This window comes from Spermophilus citellus, assembly GCF_964194105.1.
Source record: "Spermophilus citellus genome assembly, chromosome: 6".
NCBI classification, from domain to species: Eukaryota; Metazoa; Chordata; class Mammalia; order Rodentia; family Sciuridae; genus Spermophilus; species Spermophilus citellus.
In genome coordinates, this window is record NC_138187.1 from 119,991,636 (window position 1) to 120,007,922 (window position 16,287).

The window sequence follows — 16,287 nt, forward strand, 5'->3', positions numbered from 1 at the left end:
TCTGTATATGGGGTAAAAATGGGAGTTCATAACCCACTTGAATCAAAGTGTGAAATATGATATATCAAGAACTATGTAATGTTTTGAACAACCAACAATAAAAAAAACAGTAAAAAAAAAAAAGAAAAGGAGAAGGGCTTGAGTTATGGGTTTGTGCAAGGGCTAAGAACTGTGCTACTCTGTACTAGAGTCTAAACTTGGACCCTGTTAGCATCAGGCACCAGTTGCTAAATGAGCCACCCACAGGCCATTTTATCACATTAGCTCAAACTTTGCTGTACACTGGAATCAAGTGGGAATTTTTCAAAAGTACTATAGCTTGGTTCCTACCCTCAGGCATTTCTAAAATAATTGCTATGGGGTATGACTCAAGTATCAGAATTTTAAAATCATCCTAAGTGATTTTATATGAATCAGTAGTTTGGGAACTACTGATATAAGTTACTCCTTGTGTTCCTCTTTTTTAGAAGTCTGGCTATGTTAACTTTGTTACTGTAACAAAACACCTGGGATAATCAACTCAAAAAGAGGACAGCTTTATTTTGACTCACAGTTTGGGAGGTGTCAGTCCATGGTTGGTTGGCCTGTCATTTGGAGGCCCGTGGCAGGCAGCACACCATAGAGGGAGTGTGAGATGCACTAGACTGCTCACTTCATGGCAGCCAGTAAGCAAAAGAGAGAGAGCAAGGGAAGGGGACAGGGTTCTAATACCTTCTTCAATGGCATGTCCCTAGTGACCTAAGTTCCTTTCACTGGGCCTTATCTCTTAAAGGTTCTACCATTTTTCCAGCATAACAGACTAGGGACCAAGCCTTCAACATATGATCCTTTTGGGAATATTTTAAGGTCCAAACTATAGCCATGGCCAAGAGAAAAGCTCACAAGTTTATTATGGTAACAAACTGATGAACTTGGGAGGAGAATTTTCTTTTTTAATCAGCTGTTTACTTTGACAGAGCATGGTACCATCATATGCATTTTCTCGTTTAAACCTCCCCCAAACCCTGATACTTAAAGATTACACATTTCATTTGGAAGGTAAAATACATAATCCTAGAAGGCTAAAGAAAATTCTTTAGGAATTTGAAAACAGGACATTCGGAGTGCCTTCTCTGTCTTTTCCACCAGATATTGACAGTCATTGAATCCTCCTATAGGCTTACGGTATTTTTTCCCATTTTCTTTCCTCGGCTTTCTGGCAAAATCTGAAATGAAGCATGTTTATATCAGTGTCGAATAAAACCAGTGTAAACATTTTATGGAAGAAGTGATAATAGGATTTTCATTTCAAGCTTAAATCTGATAAAAGAAGGCCTTTATTCCCTTATAAGAAATTATAAGGGAACTTATGGGCCAATACATAGTAATGTAGAAATTTTATGAGCAAAGCACTGTGGTCTGTGGCCTATCAGCAAGGCTGGCCCAGCACTTCCCATTTTTCAGCTTACCTAAAGCATTTTCTCAAAATGGGAACATGTGCAGGCAAGTGTTCTCTGATAATTGTTTATTCATTTAGCACTTACAGTGCATCTACTGTGTGCTGGGCTCTACAAGTCAAAAGATAACTAAAACATCTGTTACAGTAAAGGCAGCCAAGACCTCTGAGCAGTGGACAGAGTAAGGAAAATTCAAGTGTGAGTAAAGTCTCGTTGGTCTCAGAGTACTATAGGAATGTTGATGGCAATGGAGACAAAGGGGTCCGCCACACGGGGCTTTCATTGGGGATGCAGCGAGGTGTCACTGTGGAGGAGTTCAGAGAAGAGGTGACTTTTGAAGCTGTGGTTATGCCCCCTTATGCCAGCCCTTTGGGAATTTCCAAACCAGTGCGGTAGGAATCATGACCCAGTGACGGTAGGGCAGGGACTAAAGAGGAAATCCAGATGTGGAGAAGTTGGGTGAATGGCCACTGTTGCAATAGCAGCGAGAGGCAGGAATGAGACTCACCCTCGAGGGTTCTGACTCTAAGTTTAGTGTTCTTTCCATGACACTGAGTTTCCTCTGCTGCTTCAGCAACTGGCAGGTCCATGGAGATGAAAACATAGTCTGTAGCTTGTGGCATCAGGTGACATCTTGATTATTTTTTTCCAGTTGAACCTGGTTGCCAAGGAAAAATCTTTCTCCCTTCTGTACCCAGGCAGGGAAAGTGGTATCTCTAAAGGAAAACTGTGTCTTGAAAGAACTCCAGAAAACCTCATGGGGAAGTAGAATTCTGAGATGGATTGTTCTTTTCTGAAATTTATGCTACAGTACAGCTGTCTACCAATACTTAAAATCACTAATACTATTTTGCCTTGGGTGTTATATAATTTCACAATTTGCAAATTAGATCTCATTCAAATAACTGCAGCTTTACTCCAGACTCTAAGTCCTTTATGTTCATATATATATATATATATATATATATATATATATATATATTTTTTTTTTTTTTTTTTTTTTGCCACATGTCTTACCAGCCTAACCCATCCCCAATTCACTGCTTGCTGATTCCCAAATAAATTTCTCCAGCCACAAATCTGTTCTTAATCTTTCCCAGGGCTGGTGGAATTGGGCTGTTCCAAAGAACTTTAAAGCCAACGTATCTCAAACCAAATTCATTATTTTCTTAATCTTCTTTTTTTCTATCTCTTTAATAACATTTAACTCAGTTGTCTAAACCAGACATGAAAGTCTGTGAATTCCAGTCCCCTGCCAAATATCCCTCCAGTTCTTCCTCCTCATTCTTTGCCACCTCAGCTGCAGTGGACTCCTAACTACTCCTTGAAACAATGATTATTTTCCTACATGAATCTACCTTGCTTAATACGAGAGAATTGTCCAACCAGCTTGAACAAAAACAGAAACCTCATTTCAATTCAGTATTCAAATATTTTGAATAGGCTGCTATATTTTCGTGTTGTCAGTTAAGTGAATTTCTTTGATTGAGGGTTTCATCGTGTCTCAAGGCCATCATTCTGAATACTGATAATTATTATATACTATCCATGTTGTAGCCAGTGTGACATTTGGCTTCAATGAATGTGTATCTTTTTTTTTTTTTTTTAAGTTCATTTAAAATAACTTGTTTTTGTATCCGTTGTTTTTAACCTTTCTGGAGTCATAAGGAATGTGAAGAAAGTTGTGGATTTCTCTTGAGAACAATATATATACATGCTCACTTGGCCTATAATTTCAAGATCTTTGTAACTTATCCATGGATATCTAGGTTTCAGCTATCATGAAACCTGGTTGAGGTCCCTGCCTTATATGAAATTATTTTCATATTTCCATATTATACATTCCTATTTTAAGTAAATGTTCTAATGAATTTGGTTTTTGCTGAGATGTGATCAGCTGTCTGTTTTCCCAGAGTCTGTACCACATCATCTAAAAATGTATTATGGATAGGGCAATGGATTCTTCCAAGCTCTAGGATTTTGTGAGGTTCTTTAACTAGTAAAGGGTGGTAGGAATCAACTTGGATTCTCAACCAAGGGACCTGAATTCTTGTCTCCACATGCTCTACTAACTTTGGGAAACTTTTAGAAACATTAATTCAGGTGTACAACAAAGCACAACTGACATAATATTTTATTTGAATTAATGGCATCTTTTTCATTTCTACTATATTATTTTCCTCAACAAAAACCTGGATAGAAAGTGAATGATATCAAACTATTCAATACCTAAGGATAAATAAAGGAGGGGTGGGATAATCTAAGTGGTATAGCACTTGCCTGACATGTATGAGGCCCTGAGTTCAATCCCCAGCACCACAAATAAAATTAAATAAAATGAGAAGAATAAATAAGGAAAGGAACACAAAGAGAAGCTTACTGAAATCAGTTCCAATAAGGAAATATGCAAAAAGGCCCCTTCAGGTTCTAGCTCCTAAGTCTCTTCATTGATAGATCTCTGCTCTTCAACTAGTGTCAGGATTCAATTCAAACTACCTGTGAATTGAAGACATCAGGCAACACAGACTGAATTTACCTATATCAAATTGAGTCTATACAATAATTTGGTCATGTAGGCAAGTATGAATGATGACTAACAACATTTTGGCAGAAATGATAGGCTATTGGTACACATGGTTATTAATAATTTTGTCTAACGGGGACACTTTGGAAAATATAAATTTGATTATGCTTTTGCATATGAACTTAGTTTTTCAGAGCTACCCTTTACTATACTGTGGATTAGAATATGAACTTGGCTAATTTTACCTGAGTTCTCTAGAATCTTTCTAGTATTCTCCAAAAAAATAATCCCACCATGGACCAAATATTCTTGCTTGCTCTTTCTCTCTGTCATATTCTAATTGAGCCATTGCAAGGAACTTGGAGATCTGTTCCATCCTGTGTAGGCAGGGAACTGAGGCACAGCATGGTTAAATAATTTGCAGAGGTCACACACTGCTGACCAGTAGCCGATCTAAGGTGAGCTAGCTCACACATCTGGCCACCAGTTCCCACTTGTTTTCTTATCTTTCAAATAAGAAAGCATTAGTTAACTCAGAAAATGAAAAAACTTACCAGACAAAGGCTCATATCAGCCCCAAACCCCATAATGATTAATTTTATGATAGTTTTCCCAACACTACAATTATATACTTGCTCACCCTCTTCACCCCCACATCAGGTTCTTCTTCACCATAATGTGCTTCTCCAGTTAAATAGTTTTGTCATCCATCTGACTTGATTGTTTTCTAGGGACATCTGAAATAGGCAGAAACAGTTTTATAATTTATTCAATTAAAAGGATAAAGCCTCTGTTACATTAGACTTTCAAATTTTATCAAATTGAAAAGTGGCATCCTAGCTCTACAAAGCACAGTTGTGTATCAATTAATGTATCAGAAGCTATTTAATGAGAGATAGTGTTGTACTTGGCACTCTGGTAGGCAGACCGGGAGAGAGAGAGAGAGAGAGAGAGAGAGAGAGAGAGAGAGAGAGAGAGAGAGAACGCGAGCGAGCATATTTCTGTCAGAAAGGAATTGAGAGGTGAAGAAGGGATTGAAAAAGAAACCTCAGAAACAATTAGAGACCCGTGATGTTCTACGTAATAGTGAACATTGTGGAACAATGAGAGAGAAAGATCGATAAACCCAAGAATAATAAATAACAGCTTTGTGGGCAAAATAGGATTTGAACTTGGCCTTGACCAGTGGATAGAATTTGACTGGCAAATAGAATTTAAAGAGGCAGAAGGAGGGCATTGAATGATTGGGCAATGCCATTGGAGTAGGAGTTAACAGGGTATGTGAGATGAACAATGGGTGGCCAGGCTGACTGAACCAAGGGTCCACGATGCCAGTAGTTGGAAATAAGGTTGAATAGGAAGGTAGGCAGGTAAGCCGAAGACTGACTGAACTCAAAGCTCTTGAATTTGAATCCCATCTGTGCACCTTGGAGCATATAACTTCTCCATGCTTCAGTACCCTAGGTAACAGGAGATAATAACAGTCTTCCTGTTTTATTGTTAAGGATATTTAATTTGATTCACCAGTAAGGTTTACTACCTTGCTTCCCATGTGTTCTATATACCTTAGTAAGCATTTTCATGCCCTCTGGTTTGGTTGGGAAGTGAAATTGAACATGCTACAACAATATTAAATGATTATATTTTAGGTGAAGCCAGACCAAAAAAAAGACTTGAAAGTAGTCTGAGAGTCTGAACTCTAATAAACAACACAGAGCTGTTCTTAAGCAGAGTTGAATTTAGGGAATCTCAGTTTAGAAAGTGTCTATTCAGACCTTTGGAGCACTTGAATACTGTGCTCTGCTCTCTTCTAGTTGCTCAGACATCTCACCCTGGGGAAGGAAACCACTTGGCTGCCTGCACTGGTATGTGGATTGGTGACAAACAGCAGGGACGGCATTTGGTCTGAAAAGAAAAAATGAAATTGGATTTCAGGGGATTAAAGTTAGTCACATTTTTGTGGTTCTTTTCCTTTGCAGTGGGTCTTTAAGGGTCCAGTTCTGAGGTTAATAAAAAAGCTGGAGAACAAGATTGAATATTAACGAGTACCTCTTGGATAGTTACTGGAAAGTTACTATAGATGGTCTCTGAATAGGCCTTTGCCCTCTTAGAAACACTGACTCTTCTCACCTCTAGGCATGGGCTTGACTGCACCAGTTCATCTTGTGGCATTCCAAGGAGACCGATTAGCAGAGGCAGAGGAGCCATGTCCAATTGTCAAGGGTGGAGAGGCACCGCTCAAGTCTTGGGATCTGGCCATTAGTCAATAGTCCTCTGACCCTCTTAGTCTACTTCAGCTAGGCTCTTCTCCAATTCTGATTGTCTGGACTTTGCATAATTACAGAGTCTTCCTGTGGGATTTGCTAGTGATTCTTGGACTGTGACGCTAAAGCAAAGAGGCCCAACAAGTTACTTGCTATTTTCATTAAACTTAGCCAGTTTCTCCAATAGTTTACCTATTTAAGGTTAACTATGTTTAAACACCCAGCAGTTGCAGATTATTTTGGATGAGTTAAAAAGTTTTTCTTTCAAGCCATTCTGCTTTTCAGATTGAACATTCTCCTTGGCACTTTATATTTTGCAACCTCGGCTTCTGCTGTCATCTTTTAGGAATTTGGAATCAGAGTAGAACTGTGACTTTACCCATACGTGATGGTGATCAAGGTCAAGCAGGAGTTTGAGGGGGGAAGTCCTTAGCCCATTTTGCTACTCTAAAAGGGTAATTAGTGATAAAGAAGGGTAAAGTGTTGGCCAAACCTGGTGCTTGGTATTTTTTTAATCAGGAACATACCCATGGTGAGTAAAATACATAATATTATGATTGAGAGAAGTTACAGAAGACATACCAGACAATGTACAAATAACATGAAGTAAACATACAAGAAGTTATCTGTGCTTCACCTATCATGTGTTCACACCATCTAAAATACCTTATTTTTGGCAGAAATAAATATTAAGCAATGTTCTTGAGACCTTTCCTACTGATCTTGGAGAACATAGTTATAAAAGTGAGAAATACAGTACATAGTCCACAGTAACATCTTTGTATTAAAAAAAAAAAAAGTTTTCCTGCCACTGTACAAAAGTCAAAAGCTAGTTATCCTTTTTGCCCTTCCAAACTCCCCTGGTGGGTCTGATGCCAGGAGCCCCCCTTCCTAAATTTTATGGTGTGTCCACAGAGCCCCTCAAATGGAAGCTTGGACTTTACTTTGTTTCTTCTTCCCTCCCCTCCCCATTTTAAAAAGGCTTTAAAGAACATCTCTGGGAGACAAAAATAGCCCCAGTTGTGAGAGGCCTGCACACTGGGAATGCAACCGAGACATGCAAGTCAGCAAGTGCACGCCACGAACATGAGTGTCTGGCCCTGGGTGGATGCTCCTCGCTATCTTGGTGCCGATTCTCTGCCTGGGCCCGGTGGGTAGAAGGGAGAAAGGTTTTACAGGGTGGGAGGTGGGTCGGGTTGGTTTGGGATCGCCTAAGAATGGAAACCCCAGCATTCTGGCTCAGGGGGCTCTTCCTTCCCTTCCCCCCACGTTTTTCAAATTTATTTTGCCCAGGCGAGGATTGGCGACGGTCAGAAGGGAGCAGTTGGTACTGAGTGTCACCCTGAAGGTAAAATGAAAGACAAAAGATGAACGCATGCTTGCTTTCCTTTTGCAGCGGCTGCGGCGGCGGCGGCAGGAGCAGCAGGATTTAAAGGGGAAAAAAAAATCACACGCACATACACACATATATACACACCCAGAGGCGTCAATTATGCAAACGCAATAATGCGATCAAATCATGACTGTGCCGGGAATTTTTTTTAAAAATATAGATATTTATTTTAAAAAAACAGAGAGAAACGCATGCAAACAGAAACGTGCACATACCACGTAACCACCCGAGGAGAACCTGGCAGCCTCTCTCTTCTTCTGCCAAGTTATCATTGAGAAAACAGACAGGCATCATGACGTCCTGGGTCACAGGGAGTGCGGACCGACGCTACCAAGAGAAAAGGGAGGCGCCTCAGCGCTCCGGCTAGCCGCGGGCGCCCCTCTGCCCCTCGCAGCCTGGCTCGGTGAGTTCACAGCCGCTCGGGACGCGGACCCCGGGTGCCAGGCCGGCCCCGTGCCCTCAGGGGCAGAGCGGGGGGCCGTGCCCTTGCCACCGGCGGGCCGGCCAGCACCCCCTCTCCTGCTGAGGTCGTGGGAGCCCAGTTAAAGGAGGCGTGTGTAAGATGTGCAATGTTCCTGCATGGGGGTTTTGTAGACTTTCATAGCCAAAGAAACCGGCTTCGGCTTCTTTAAAATCCCCGACGACTCACCTGATTAACCTGCTGCAGTTCTGACCCTGCCAAGGTAACTGCTCCAAATCCTTATCATCAACATCTGGAGACAGACATTTGCATCTGGGGCATTCTTTATTTGCAGTCCTGGTTGAAATCTGTATTGCTACCCCCTTCCCCCCTTCACTTGCTTAGAGTCTCTTGGAGGAAAAAAAAAAAAAAAAAAGAAAAAGCAACCCCTCCCTCAATAACACAACCCTAAGTACTGCCCACCTCTTGTAGACTTGCCTGACCATGACTGCAAAACTGTCAGCGTGTGCTAGAGACACAGATAAATCCTAATTGCAATTAGATTTGTTCTTTCAACACCCCTCCCATCCCCCTTCCTGGATAGAGACTTAAGTGCTTGGTAAAGTGGCAAAGAGTGAGGGCAGAGTTCAGCACCGGCACTGGGAGGGGTTAGGGGCGAGGGGATGTGGGGCAGGGGTCTTGTGGGAGAGGGTGGTGCCAGGAGTTGAGGACTGCTGTCATGGGCTGGAAAATCCTTCTGGTGACTGCAGCTGCTGTAGGTGTCTTCCTCCTGTCCTCTACGCCTCTTTCCCTCCTGTCTCCCCAACCCTTTCACCTTCCCGAGGGAGTCGCTGAAGTTGCACAGAGGTCACCAGACCCTCATTTAAGTATTGCAAACCACCCACTCCCTTCTGCCCCTCAAGTGTGTGAGAGAGTCTTCAGGATAGAGTGCCCCCCCACCCACCCACCCCTGTTTGGTGATGGGAGATTCTCAGGGAGAGAAAGACACAGAGGGCAAAGCTCCACTCTGCCCCTCCTCCCCTCCTCTTCCGGCAACCTTTCCCTAGCTGCACCCCCCTCAGTCTTTCAGTCTTTCAGAATTTTAATGAGCAATTCTGGAAGAGTCCGGAAAGGCCTGCAGACACCCCCCACCCCCACCCCCTCAGTGTTGTGGAATGATTATGTATGTGTTTATTTATTGTGCTTGCTTGGGTTACGTTGTGAATTGCCACATGGATTTGCTTTTGCTAGGGAAGCACGTTTGCTATGTTTGTGTTGTAGAATCAGAACCAGTGGCCATGGGGGAAGAGGGACACACAGAGAAACCAAATGATTTGGTTAACATAAACCAGAGGGCAGTGTTGAAAAAGGCACCCTCTCATCCAGGCCCCTCCAAAAAAAAAAAAATAAATAAAAATAAAAATAAAAATATGAAAAAGAACTAGAGAAAGAAAAAAAAGAGGAAGAAAGTCTTTCAGCCAGCTTTCAGCCAGCTTATGGGTTCAGAGAAGCTCTTAGGTCCACACATGACCACCCACTACTTTCAAAACACTCCTGCTTAATACTTTAAGTCAAGATCTGGAGACCTGCGGATGTGGTGAAGTGTGTTTCAGAGCAGCTGAGTGACTTGGTCTAGTTTATAGAGAAACTTGTTTCTCAGGCTGCCCAAAGACCAAATAGGGGAGTATGTTTGGAAAATGCCCAAATTCAAAAGCAGCAGGCAAGAGAAAAAGAAGCAGAAAAATGTCTTAGAAGGAGGCAGGGGATGGGACTTGGGAGTGGTTTCAGGATCTCCCCCCCTCCCCCTCCTGTCCAGTAGATTTGATGTTATCAAAATGAGTTAACCAACCTGAGAAACAGTTCTGTCATTGTGAGAAAGAGAGGGAAATTTGAACAGTTCTCAAATCTGAGCTGAGGAGTGGCTGACAGAAGGTACACAGACATGCTGATGGAGATGAAGTGACACTGATGGGGTTTCTTTTCCTTCATACTTGAAAAGCATCAGCTATGTAATGAAACAGGCCTAGCTAATCTTTGAAACAGCTATATCAGTTATGCATGGCTTTGTTATTTTTCTTAAAGCAATTCTCATAACTGTTTAAACTTGCATAGAATTAAATGTGTATATATTGGGAATGGTATCATATTGCACATCAGACTCTCCATTGACTGGGATGATAATTGTAGATAAAAGATGGGTTTTTTTCTTTAATAAATCAAAACAGCATTTAAGTCTTCATGCATGATACATCCTAAAATGTGCTGGTCATCTTTAACAGGAATTGCCTGGGAGCTGAGGGAATTTGTGATGGGTGGTGTTTTAACAAAATAGAGCAGATCAATCGATTAGGTTTCCATGTGTGTGAGGCTCAATTTATTCTGTACAATTTTTCCAGAAATTAAAAGGTTACCAAGAGAGTACCATGTTCCCATCTCCAACTGAGCACCACTTATTACTGCAACAGTATTTCAATATTAAGTGATCTTCAAGATATTTCATCTTTCATTTGAGTTCTGAATTTGAATCAGCATGAGAAGGGCAGAGCAGGAAGATAAGGTATAACTCACCACACGGACTTCTGAGAGGCTCCTAGGAAAGTGTTGCTGAGAAAAATATCTAGGCCTGTTCTTGGTAACCTTGTTTACAGGGACATTTCAGTTGAAGCTAGAATTCTAGTGAGAGTCTTCCAGAGGTAATGGACTTATGTTTGGAATTGATCTTAAGTGTCTCTTTTTTTCCTCCTTAGCAGACATGCTATGTACCTTAGCAGAACACTCTAGGCAAAACTTTTCTGACGCCCCAGGACATTTTCTAATGTAGAGAAATCCCTGGATTAGTGTGCCACAGGAAAGGGGGTTATTTATGAGGCTGTCCTTTTGTTTACAGATGTGTTAGTACCAGTATCTTTAGTCTTCTATTTTTAATTTTTTCTTAATTTCTGATTGATTGTGTTCAATGCAAAGCAAATCATATTTGGGGAGGTTCAAGTATTCCTTTCAGATTGACCTATGAAATTGGTTTCAGCTTGACATTGAAGATATTATCACACCAGGGAAGGGTCTTTATGATATGATACAGAAATTTTGCATTTGTTTCAGAATTGTTGGAAAACTGTTGAAATAGAAATATTTTGAGGAAAATGCCAAAAGCCACATTAATGAAGAAAAACACTGTTGAGATACTTTTGAATAATAGATAGGATATGTAATGGTCAACCACAAGATAAAATTTTTACACAGTATTTTTATGGCTTCAAATTGGCTGCATTGTAAACTAAGCTTACTACTCTATTAAGTCATTATACTTTTCAATTATTTAACATTTCTGGCGGAGCTATCTTCTGTGGTCTTTTTCCGTACACATCAGAAATGATATGTACAGTAGTAATTGCTTGTTGTTAGTGTGAGGACTTTGCTATGGAGCAAGGTTTAATTTTAACTTCTAGGGACAAACATTATGAAGAATTCACAGAGAAAAATGAGTTTTATAGAAATAACTCTCACCCTATGAAATGGGGATAGCTGTGGCATTGAAATTCACATAATATAATCTGAGTTATGCTCACTAAGAAACCTTGACAGTATCTGCCTTCTAGGTACTGTGCATTTGGAAATAGTATATCTCCATTTAAATGCAGATCTTCAGTTTTCTCCAGGGAGCAGTTGGTGAATCTTTCAATTGAACTACTGGTATGAGAAAACCTACTGAAATTTCTCCATGAACAATAGAAACTGCCGTTTTGAAATAACGATTACCAAGTATCATAATATTGTGATTTTTAAATTCATTGAAAATCTCTTTATAAAGTCAAAATAATGTACTGGGGCCTCTGTGCAAACAAAGAAGTTTTCTCCTGTCATTTTGTTATCAGTTGGTTAAAGCTGTGAAATACTATGGCTCCGAAGTTCAGGGTTCAGGTTAGTATTGCCATCCCAGTAGAGTAAGTGGACCTTCAGGTTCAGAGCAAGGAATTATGCATAAGTTCAGCCAGCTCTCACCCTCTCATGCTGGCATGTGGGGCTGGGGGTAAGTGCTGTAGAAGAATTTAAGGATCTTTCTCTGAAGCAATCTTCTTTATGTTATTTTGGATCTAACTTATCATGGTACTTTGTACTGGAATGGGCGGTGGTGGTGGCTAAGCAGAACCAGAGCCTGAGTGGCCTTCTTTTAAGAAAGTCATAGCTTTTGAAATACGACACCTCCAGGGTTCTGGTCCCTTAGAATAAAGGGAATTGGACAAATCCTTGCAAATCTTTAAATAAAAATTCCTGACAATGTGGCTGTGATAAGATCCCTGTGATAATGCTACAAGTCTTTGTGTCTTTATCACATAGATAGGGAACTTTTCTTTTTCTGGGAGATTAGCTACCATTCATTTATTCAAACCTGATTATTTCCAATTGGACAAGGCCATCTCCTTCTTGCACAGTACTGGCATAGATCCCTTTTCTTATTTAGACGTGCATATAGACATTTAATAGTGCATTTAGAACATTCTCAATAACACCAGTAGTTGTGGAGAAGTGTCTCTTATAGTTTTAAATCAGGCCTTTATTTATAGTTCTATAGTGGAGGATGTGTTGTTCATGGTTACCACCAAAGACAGTTGTTTTTGACAAAACTGTGATAAAATAATGGACACTGGCAATTCAAAGATATTTTATTTGCTTATGGATACTTATGGCTGGTTCAGATGTCAGTCTGCTACAATAAATATCCTTGGGATGTGGCTCAGGGGTACTTTGCTTGTCTAGTACATAATGAGGCTCTGGGTTTGATCCCCAATATGGGAACCTCCCCCTCTCCAAAGTGCCTCCAAACTCTGGATAGGACTCTAAAAAGGATACTAACACATTAATTTATTTTCCTTAAACAAATTATTTAACTTTGAAAATCTGCATATCTGACAACATTTTTTACTGTTTTAAAGATCGAAATGCAGACTGCCAACAGGATATGAAGCATAACAAAACTTGTATTCCTGTTCTGAGAGACACTTACATGGTAAGATAAACAGTGTTTTCAGCTATCTATGTTATCAAAGTGGTTCATTTAAATTTGGTCTCGCTCTAAGATATATTAGATTAATAAGGCTGATTTTTATGGCCAGTATAATTTATATTCACAAATACCTATTTTATTAGCACAATTATAGATTGTGAAGCACATTTTCATATATGTTAAATACCAGCAAGAATAACTTAACATTTGTATAGTGAGTTACAGTTTATAACCGTATATCATCCATAAGCTGGATTTATTGTACTTTCTCAAGAAGGAAATGTAAGCATTATGTGAAAATAGATTCTTTTATTAGAGTTTCTTCCTTTTCTTCCACTTTTCCTTATTTTTTCTTCTTCTTGTCCTGTGTTGTTTTGTCCCTCCTCCTCTAAGGGGGAAAATAATCTAATGATATTTCTTTTGGTAGAGTATATATAATTGGTCATCACCTATTTCTATTGAAAAAGGAGATGTAACAAGCAAGCCCACATGATTTTTGGACTACATTTTCTGCTCACTAGTGTTCTTGAGGAAAAGTAAGGTTGCAGAAATCATTTCATGCCCTGTATGTTTTCAAACATAAATCAGGAAAATTATTAGCGAGTTATAGCTCTTCTTAGAGACTGTAGCTATCATGCTATAGTAAACACAGGCTATATATTTTTCCAAGTTATTATGTGTGGAGAGAAATCCAAAGTTGGCTATTTAGATGAACACTTTAATTCGGTTATTACAAATTCATTTTCTATTTAGTATGAACATTTATTTTCTGAAGGTTACAGAATTAGGGTATAATACCCGATGATCCTTTGGATCAATCACCATCATAGTTAGAGATTTGTTCTTTATGGCTGATGTATATTCTAGTGAATGTTGGTCTTCAGCAGAAGGTCAGTCACTGTGATGGTAAGCAGAGTTAACCATATGACCAGATTGTCCACTTCATCTGAGAACAATAGCAATCCTTGTTTTTTTCTTTTCTGATATGAAAGGTTTTGACTAGTCGGTCTTCAACTCACTTTACCCCTGTGATCCTTAGTTATGTGATTGATTAATAATGGATCAACCAATTAATCATACTCCTACTTTTTTCTATTCTGTCAACTAATTATTACTTAAGTATGACCTTATGCCATGACTACAAATATTAGTGTATATAGCAGTACATGTGCTCAGGTTCAGTGGTTTGAAATGAAAACCTCATGAAATTTAGACAGTCAGGTTTACATTAAAATGTTTCCTTTCTAGATCAATTATCAGATATTCAAAGCACACACCCACCCCCGAATAATCTTAAATGCTGATTACTTTCCTGTGTTGGAGTATAAAAGTGTATTGTTACTCATTGGAGTGAAATCTTGTATTATCAGTGATGAATAAAATGTAAAGAACAAGTTCTATTATGCTACAAGTGATAAACATAACATAAAGGCAGTAAAACTGAATGCTAGTTCATCATTTATCTAGACTCCGGAGGGTTGCTGTTAAAGAGAATGCATATAACTGGAAGTCGAAAAGATAGATGAGAAGTATTGCAGAGTAGCCGAAAGGGAATTTTAGAAACTTTCAGGATTTTTAGTGACTGGTTGCAAAGTATATGACTTTTCTTTCCCTTGAAAGAGTGAAACATTAGCACTGCTGCTAAGTTTATCACCTGTGATAAGATTTGCTTTTTGACACCCAAACTCACTGAAAGGCAGGAGGAAGGATGTATGGAGACAGAGAAAATCATTCTCTGAAGCCATTGGCCAACATGTGAGAAAAGAAAAGGTGGAAGGTAGAAAGGTGTGTGTATATGTGTGTGCTTGTGCGTGCATGTGTGTGCACGTGTACAAAATGGCCTGGTATGTATTTAACTGAGCTGTGGCGTGTGAAGCCAAAGGTAAAAAGAGGGAAGCCAATGTGTGGGGGTTCCCCATGAAGGGAGAGGACAGTGTGTCATGTGGAAAAGCTTTGGAATTAGGTTTTGAGCTCTTGTCTCAAGATTACTGTATGGTTTTGAGAAATTATTTAATTCTCTGAATTGTCAAAATGTGAATGATCAAAACATCCATCTGCTTCTCAAGATGATTTTGAGGGTCAAGTGAGAATCTGTAAACTGTATTTAGTTTCAGGTGGTGAGGAAGAGTCGTTAGGTCAACCAGTTCTCTTTAAGTGCTCAGGTCTGACCAATTTCAAGGGTTATTTGTTTAGTCCTGGAGTGGTATTTGGTTGGCACATTTCTTGCCCACCCAGGAACAACCTCTGAGGTAGGTTCTTTACATAGTATTCTATTTAGGGAGGAAGCAGGAAATAGTATGCAGCTGGGCAGTTGAATGTGGAAGATGTTCCCAAGCATGATAATTCTAATGTATGCAATGCCAGTACTTGAGCAGATTTACTTTCCTTTACAGATGGCCAAGCTTGTCTAAATAAACAAGTGAATGACTTTGGAAACGAAACAATGTATTTGGTAATTGTTTTCTTTGTCTTAAACATTGCCTATAATTTGCACTGTGGTCATGACATTGATAGTAATCTAAATTTCTAGCATTTTTGTGAAGGCTAAAGAAATCATTGTTTGGCAGTAAATACTTATAAATAATGATATAAATCACATTTAAAATAAGGTTTCCAAGGTGTAACATTAGTGATGAATGTAATACATCAGTTGAACTCCAAGTTTTAGGTACCATACAGATTTTTCTAGGGGGAATTTTTATGTATGACTTGCTGATAACCGTCTTAACTAATTTTTCCATTAGAAATGGACTGTATGTCAAAAGAATAAAGTAGTAGGTCAAAAGTCATTCAAGAAATTTGAGTTATCTGTACAGACAATATATCTTAAAATGCAGATTTTAAAAAAATCACCTTGAATTGTTTCTGAAATTGGTATGTGTTCTGCTCTGATTCACAAGATAATGATCAACAGAACTCTCCACTTTGTGATCTGTAGAACTTAGAAACTGGGTGAACCTAGAAATCAGGAGATGTCATAGTATTAAGTTTGAATATAAAGGTCAATATTTAATCACTCTTACCCTAAATCATTAGGTCCTGGTTACAAAATACATGCTAAACAAATGAAGAAAACAAAATTCCGGGAGTTTAATTATGAATCAGTGTTAAACACTTTGAGATGCATATGACTATTTGGAGGTCATTGAGAACATTGTATGAGAACTGGAAGGCCACAAATAACCTCTAAACCATTGTATATTAAGGCTCTGGCTTCTTATGAGATTGAGTATAGGTAGTAAAATTGACTCAGCCTGAGTTTCTTTTC

At 39.3% G+C, this 16,287-nt stretch overlaps 1 protein-coding gene and 1 long non-coding RNA gene across 10 annotated transcripts in view; one reads left to right on the top strand and one right to left on the bottom strand.

The window, feature by feature from the left end:
* The window catches only part of ESRRG (estrogen related receptor gamma), a 590,918-nt gene that overhangs the window by 33,776 nt on the left and 540,855 nt on the right, over positions 1-16,287 (top strand). For 2 of the 7 annotated variants that reach the window (XM_081299918.1, XM_081299914.1), the window contains exon 2: positions 12,949-13,022. The exons of 2 other annotated variants lie outside the window; for them this stretch is intronic. The gene's annotated coding sequence lies outside the window, so the exon portion shown is untranslated. Of the gene's footprint in view, positions 1-7,312; positions 7,375-7,880; positions 8,021-12,948; positions 13,023-16,287 lie in introns of those variants that run through there. 3 more of the 7 variants (XM_081299910.1, XM_081299916.1, XM_081299917.1) reach the window with 3 other exon arrangements.
* On the bottom strand, positions 925-7,971 carry LOC308652170. 3 transcript variants are annotated; one of them, XR_014022744.1, is made up of 7 exons: positions 7,833-7,861; positions 6,091-6,346; positions 5,736-5,865; positions 4,601-4,697; positions 3,817-3,932; positions 1,945-2,094; positions 925-1,205 (listed from the first exon to the last, which is right to left on the bottom strand). It is a non-coding gene; the product is annotated as an uncharacterized lncRNA (long non-coding RNA). The 3 variants fall into 3 exon arrangements; XR_014022745.1 differs by lacking the exon at positions 6,091-6,346 and having other exon boundaries at positions 934-1,205; positions 7,833-7,971; XR_014022746.1 differs by lacking the exons at positions 5,736-5,865; positions 6,091-6,346 and having other exon boundaries at positions 934-1,205; positions 7,833-7,939.